This window comes from Halichoerus grypus, chromosome 6 (genome assembly GCF_964656455.1).
Source record: "Halichoerus grypus chromosome 6, mHalGry1.hap1.1, whole genome shotgun sequence".
NCBI lineage: Eukaryota > Metazoa > Chordata > Mammalia > Carnivora > Phocidae > Halichoerus > Halichoerus grypus.
The window spans coordinates 94,278,542-94,286,252 of record NC_135717.1 but is presented as its reverse complement, the minus strand read 5'-3'; positions in this window follow the sequence as shown (position 1 = coordinate 94,286,252).

The following is a 7,711-nucleotide window of genomic DNA, read 5'->3' as shown; positions in this document are numbered from 1 at the left end:
TTATTTTTAACAGCATTTAGGCAAATATGGTACACTCTTTACCTCTCAGGGACTATGTAAATTTGAAAGAGAAAAAAAGCTCATGCTTGGTAGGACTGTTATTGAATTTGAGTTGGAACACACTGGGAACGAGAGGGGAAGAGAGAAGCAAAATAATATGTCACAGAAATTGTCTTCTGGAACAGCCCTCGGGAAACCCGTGCCAGACTCTTTAGGGAAAGGAGGCTGTAAGAGACCAAATCAGTAAATCAAATAGGGGGAAAAGAATGCTACTGTGGGAGAAGAAGGAACACGTCTGTACAGTTGAATCATGAGAAGGTGCTTCTCTTTATTTTACCCCAAGTACCATTGAAACTGAAATGAAGGTGAGGCTGTGTCGTCATGTGACTGATGTCACAAGGGGAATATCTACATGGGAGTTGTGACGGCACTGGGGCAAGACAGACGGAAAAGCATGAGATGCGGCACAGCTACCACGGTTGCTAGGAAATACATATTTATGGTTATTATTTTGCCCTGTATTCTTTGATGATAGCACCCTATTCATTGAAGCTCCCAGACCCATGTGTCCTGGGAAAGCCAGATTATAAATATGAGCTTTAAAAGGTATCCTTTATCCTTTTTTTTCACTTCCATATTAACTATCAGCATATTACCATATCTTTATGTCCTGCCCCCCAGTTAGTACCTTCCTCTAAAGGAAGAAATTGTACAAAATACTACAATGATTACATAGAAATGTCAGGCAAGCATCTAAATGCATAAATTGTAAACACTGCAAAGTAGAATGCATGAGACTTAGCAGAGAATTTTCAGTTATAGAAGTCAACCTTTTAAAAAAAAAAAAAAGTAACATGGCTTTCTAAAATAGAAGTTTTTTTAAAGAAATCTACAAAAATACCCAAACTACTTTAAGAAACATTAGTCAGAATAACAGTGGTAGGTTCAGTCGGTACGTATCTGTGCTAAAGTAGGCAAAGGACTATACTTTGCCAAAGAGGAATTACCCCAAAATGATCTGAAGATTTCAAACAGGCTAGAAACAAAGCATTATCTAATTATTAATCCCAAATATTAAACTCACTAATTCCCACTAATGCTTTATTTTTAACCCTATTTCTCTGATCCTAAATCAAGCTTTCTTAGGAAAGATCTTTTAAATATTCCAGAAGAAATGAACAATTCTTCACCTGAGTGTTTATTTCTCTTTTCTTGGACCGTGGCCTGAATTTGGTTTGGGAAAGAGGCACAGTTCAGATTTTTCCACAGGCCTTCTTGACCTACACAAGCCGGCTTGCTATAAACCAAACCCCTGCAGCTTTCCTATCCTGGCAAAGCTGGGAAAGCCATAAATATTTTTGGCAAAGCAGACCCTAAAATAAGACAAGGTTTTTTATTTCAAGATCACATAACATTGGTCAAAGTGGCATACTGAGGCAAATAGCTAAAACATATTTTTAAAGCAAATATGCGGTGATATAGATATATTTCTCACACTAATCCATGTCAACGATCTAGTTGAAGTTTTAGAACACCAGGCTAATGTAGGCTACGTTGTTTCAGGTGGGGATTGTAAATGGCACTAGATTCTGTTAGATGGAAGGAAAGGTGTTGATGTGCCATTAGCCACTCAAGAACCAAGCTACCACCTAGTCAGGTTTGAAGTCCTAGAGGCTTAAGAATATCCTTGACTAATGGTTTCCAAACTCTAGTGAACTTCAGAACCAATTGGACAACTTAGCAGGATCTCAGCTTCTAATTCACTGGGTACAAAGAGAGGCCCCCAAATTTGTATTTTTTTAAAAGATTTTATTTATTTATTTGACAGAGGGAGAGAACATAAGCAGGGGGAGCAGTAGAGGGAGAGGGAGAAGCAGGCTCCCCCTGAGCAGGGAGCCCGACGTGGGACTTGATCCCAGGACCCCGGGATCATGACCCGAGCCGAAGGCAGATGCCCAACCATCTGAGCCACCCAGGTGCCCCAACAGCGATTCATTTTAGAACTCTAACACAAAACTCTACTGTTGCTCTGTTAGACTTTAGTGGGTTCTACCGACTGGTACATTGCCCAGAACATGGTACTCCATTATTATTGTTTCTCTTGCATTTTCTTGAAAATGATGTCTATTTACTAAGTGTGTCACCTTAGGTAAATCATTTAATCTCTCTAGATCTCAGATTTATCAGTGGCAAATGAGACTAAATTCCATCCAACCTTTCCATATTCTCTCTGACACTTTCTCACTAAAAGAGGTCATTAAATTGTCTCTTTTATTTTACATATTGCATATATTCACGGTCTACTTTTGCTAAGTTAGCACGTGGTAGCAAATCAACTGCAAATCTTAGTGCCTTGGAAAAGGAGAGGTTTATTCCTTGGCCCTGCTCCGTGCCTACTGCAGCTTGGCTCCATATATCATCCTCATCCAAGAGCAAGGCTGGGAGCAGTCTCTACCCAGGAAATGTCAGTTGGATGGCAAAGAGAAGGGTACTGGTAGAACCATGCCCTGGGTAGGGCACTTCTGCTCACGTTCTGTTGACAAAGCAAGTCACAAGACCAGGGAAGTATTAATGTGGTAGGAAGTGAGCCAGTCTCAGAAGGGAAAGTAGATGACAAAGGGCTGAAATACATAATTCTATCATAAGAAAGGATGACTTGGAGGAAACAATATAATCTAGCAGGGTACTCACTGCCCAGGTACATTAAAACCTTAAATTATGTTGCCTTATAGTACCTTATGTTGCCTTATGTTTTATGTGAAATAATAAGACACTTAAAAAAATACACTATAGCATTTTATTAGCTACATTTACAGTAAACCCAGTAGAGAAGCTGAGAATATGGGACCGCTTGGAGAAAAAAGAATGTCAAGAAGAACCAAATCTTTTCAATGCAAACTCATTATCAGCTGTGGTTCTTTGCAATTGAGGAGATGTTGGGGTGGTAATGAAACCCGTGGCGAGGAAAAAATAAAATAGCTTCTCCCTCTCCCTCTGCTGCTCCCCCTGCTCATGTTCTCTCTCTATCTGTCTCAAATGAATAAAATCTTTAAAAATATAAATAAATAAATAAATAAATAAATAAATAAAATGAATCTCTGCTGGAAACTGGCTGCCTCAAATGTAAAACTGAGTTTGCTGAACCAGCTAGAATTTCATCATATAACAGGTGTGGCACATAGGGCTGCAGTATGGCCCCACCAACGAACGTCTAGATCACTCAACAGCATATAATCGATGTGAAGATGAATACAACAGGTTGCCACCGCAAAACGTTTGAACCATAGAACTTCCCTCAATCAAATTCTTTGTCCAAAAAAAAATCTGATAATTTGTATCCCCATTTTAAACTTGCTTAGAGAAAAAGAATGTGCTAGTTGGACCGAGGTGAATATCTAGTTCAGTTGTATTTTTTATTGTATAATGGAACGATGGCCTCCCCACCCCCAGGCATCTTGCTTAGTTTCTTTTTTCTTTCTTTCTTTTTTTTAATATTTTATTTATTTGAGAGAGAGAATGAGATAGAGAGAGAGCATGAGAGGGAGAGGGTCAGAGGGAGAAGCAGACTCCCTGCTGAGCAGGGAGCCCGATGCGGGACTCGATCCTGGGACTCCAGGATCATGACCTGAGCCGAAGGCAGTCGCTTAACCAACTGAGCCACCCAGGCGCCCCGCATCTTGCTTAGTTTCTAATAATACATAGCTTTTCCTTTGAGGAATAACTAATCCTTCCTCTCGGGCTGCACAGTCAGGTGGGGTGGACCTCACCTTCAGCTTCAGGACTGGCTAACATAAATTTGCACATCCCATCTCTTTGGTCTGATGATTGGTACACAGATAGGTTTATGACCTCGTGAACCATGACAACAAGATCCAGGATGGTTGGGAGAGAGATGCTCTCCCTCCCACATTTGATGTCAAATCTGAAGCTGCAGTGATTAAGTTTTTACTCAAGAAGAGAGAGCATGTGTGCAAATGAATCCAACATGTGGAGAGGAATCAGCTCAAGCTAGGAGAACCAGGTAATTTTGATACTCTTTGAACCTCACCATCAAACCCACTAAAACTCCAAACTGTTTTTGTTATTTTGTGTTTTGTGTGTTTTGTCTTTTGTGTCCAAGTGAGCTTGGCATTGGGAGTTTTGTCACTTGTGACCAAGAATTCTAAGTTGGAACATAGTAAATTAACAAAGTTGGCATTTTTCAGCCTCTTGGGAGTTTAGAAAATGCAAGTTAGCTGTCCTGACATTCACAATCTCTGGGTGACTGAGAAGACTATTTTGGCTGGGATGTCAAACTCTGAGCCTAGGTAAACTGACCAAGGTAAATGTCACCTCCGAGGCTCATTAACAGCCAGCTGTTTTTCTCTTTTAATTCCAAGGTTATTAAGCACCCACCATCACCCTGCCTTTTTCTTTCAAATGTGTAGAGATTATTGGGTAGCTTTATCCTGTTTCACTTTATAGAGATGAGCTCAAAGAAGAAATTCCTATATTCACAGTATTTGGGGTTGTTAAACAAATTCACAAGTATTTAGTAAACAAATACACTTGTGCAGCCAAGTGTTAGGGTATTGTATCCTGGGGGGAATGAGTTTTCTCACAGCGATCCTCTATGAAGGATGCTGCCCTGGTATATTCCATATAGGGGCCAGAATCGTGCCTGCAAGCGGCTAGGTTCAGATTTCTATCATTAATGATGCCTAGAGGGTTTCTTTTTCTCAAGGCTCTGGGAAGAAAAGTATTAAATAAGAATAGCATTAGAGTTTCCCTACATTTAAGGATATGTATACATAACAAACTAGAAATACTGAGTAGGGTTTGGAAATTCTTTTTCCAATTCTGTTATTAGCTCAGTGAGATTAGCCAAGTGTCTCTATTCAGGTACAGCACTACGAATTTTCTTTATCTGTTGCCAATTTATTATCCACATTTTCTTTACACTCCTCACTCTCGGATACTGCTTTATCACCTCATCGGATCAAATCCCTTATTACGAATAGTAGAACACTCCTAGTTTCTATCTTTGCTTGCTTTTCAGATTTCAACCTCGAGTGTCCGCAAACTGTATGTAGGTTTAATCTGCAGGCTCTTTCACTCCTTGCTGTCAGCTAACTGGTCGCTGCTCGTATTTATTATACAGGGACTGGTTTCTGTCTCTCTTTGAGCCGCCCAGCAACTTTCTGTCTTCTCTGAGTGCTTTGTCTGCTGCCTGTGTCCGGGCAGCACTGAGCAGTTACAAGGACGGAGTGTATATTCGACTGCTTTTGGCTGGGAGAATAAATTCCAGCGTAGGTCCAAGATGAAAATGAATCCCCCACCAGGCAAAAATATGGATTCTGGTATACTTCCTGTGTTCCCCATTAAAAACCCCTTTGGCTGCAGCGGCCTGGAGTTTTACAGTGGAACTATTTCATGCTGAATAATATGTCCTACACTAGGCACCATGGGAAGGAAAAAGGCACGAGGCCATGCTTCCCACATGGTGAAGTGCAACCTCCCGCACGGGGGACAAGATTTATACACACACCGAAACACACACGTGTGTGCGCACACACCTTGAAACGAATATGAATACGACATAGTACATAGACGAGTGAAAAATTTATGATGCCCTTTTTTTTTTTAATTGGTGAGAAGAAATCAAGGTAATTTTAATTAGTTGCAAACCTCATGGAGAAAGCTGACCTTGAGCATGGCTTTGGAGGCCAGAGTGGACTCAGAAAGTCGGGGCTGGCCAAAGGAATGATTCTCTGACTTGAGTCCTCATATCAATTTAGTTGAAAACCCTGGTCCAACAATTGCCTGTCATAATGTAGGCCACATGTGTATACGCTGAATTCTTCCCCCTTGTAATTGCTTATTTTGGCCCTGTAAAGCTCCAGCTTATATCTTTCCGGCTTTCATTTGGTGATGTCTATTTAAACACGTTTCTAAAGTTACGTTTGTTGAAATCTAACAGAACAGTGGCACGTATTTTAAACTTGATTGTCCTTGTGTAAAAAACCACTAATGCTTTTTAACAGCTTCAAAAAATATTTCATGTTTAAGAATCATCAACTGAGCAATTCTATCCATTTTCTAAGTGAATCCATAAGGGTGCAGTTTTCTTGGTTTATTAACGGATCTGTTTGTTAGAGGCATTTATTATAAATCCAGTCATTCTGCAAATATTTCCCTAATGCATTTAAAATAAATAAAACCCAAACTTTGCCTTTAAGCACCAATAAAATCAGGAATGCATCAAAGCAAGAAATTCAAAGTACAGCTCGATGTGGCCTAGAGAGAGCCCCACTCAAAGGCAATGTTCACAGGCATTGGAAAATGATGCTGGAAAGGTGTAATATTTATATGTCAACTCCACCTTACCACAGCTTTAGATACTTGAAAAAAATTTTTCCAGCAAGTTGCCATTGATTTTTTGGAATATGCTTATTCACTTTATTTGTTCCTCGGGCTTATTTATAAATATTTTCTGCATCATATTAGGTCACTTTTAAAACTGAGAATCTCTCAAGGGTTTTTTTTATAGTAGTACAAATAAACACCATCTATACAGTTTACTTAAATAGAAGTATTCTACTTGTAAGGCCTAAAAGCAGTACTTTATACTTCGTGATTTTAACATAGCAGCTTGATCTTACTTGGCCAAATGCCTGTATTAAAAAACAGCACAGTGAGAGGGGTTAAAGGTGAACTTGCTGCTCACTGAATCTAGAAATGACTAATTATTCATCATGCTGAAGGAAATCTCCCACACGTCTATAATATAAATTTATTTAGTACTAATTTCAGCATCAGCCTCTTCCTCTTTTCTCATGGATGCAAAACTGTGAGTCATGGTAAGATGCTTCCAATGAGAATTATTTTTTCTCAGTAAGAATGAAGTCCAAGTATAGCCTTGTGCTTTCCTTCTGACGTTCACAAAGCTTTTAACTAAGCTACTCTTACTGAATAAGTTACTGTTCATTGACTCTAATTTAAGACATTTGTTTTTTTAAAACATACTTTCCAGAAAACATCTGGTGTATTATTGCCTGCATCTAATAACAGAATAGAAAGTTTTAGAAACAAGGTAAAGCAAATTTACCCGTCTTTCTTTTCCTTCCACAGTTACAGCGGCACTCTTATGTACGAAGAGAATTTATAATAATATTATCTGTTTAATTAAAGAATATTTTTAGCAAACTAACCTGCCGGTTTTGGGTAACTGATTAACATTTGAACACAAAAACTTTTCTATGTTTTATCATTGCAGTTCATCATCATCTGTGAGATTCTGAAACAAATGGATCAAAGTGTTTGTGTAAAACTTCATTCAGAATGTGGGGCCCATCACATTTGCTAAGTATAATCAATTGTGTAATAGATCTGGGTATCTTTCAGGGATACATAAAAATATACCAGTCAAGTCAATTGATAGACCTATTCTTTAAAAAAAAAAAAAAAAACTTTTGAGATATAATTGACATGGAACATCCTGTAAGTTTCAGATATACAACATAATGATTTCATATTTGTATATATTGTAAAATCATAATTTCATAAGTCTAGTTGGCATCCATTACCACACATCGTTACAATTTATTTTTCTTGTGCTGAGAACATTTCAGATATACTCTTTTAGCAACTGTCAAATGTACAATACAGTATTATTAGCTTTAGTTGCCATGCTGTACATTGTATCCTACATCCTTATGACTTAGGAATTTTG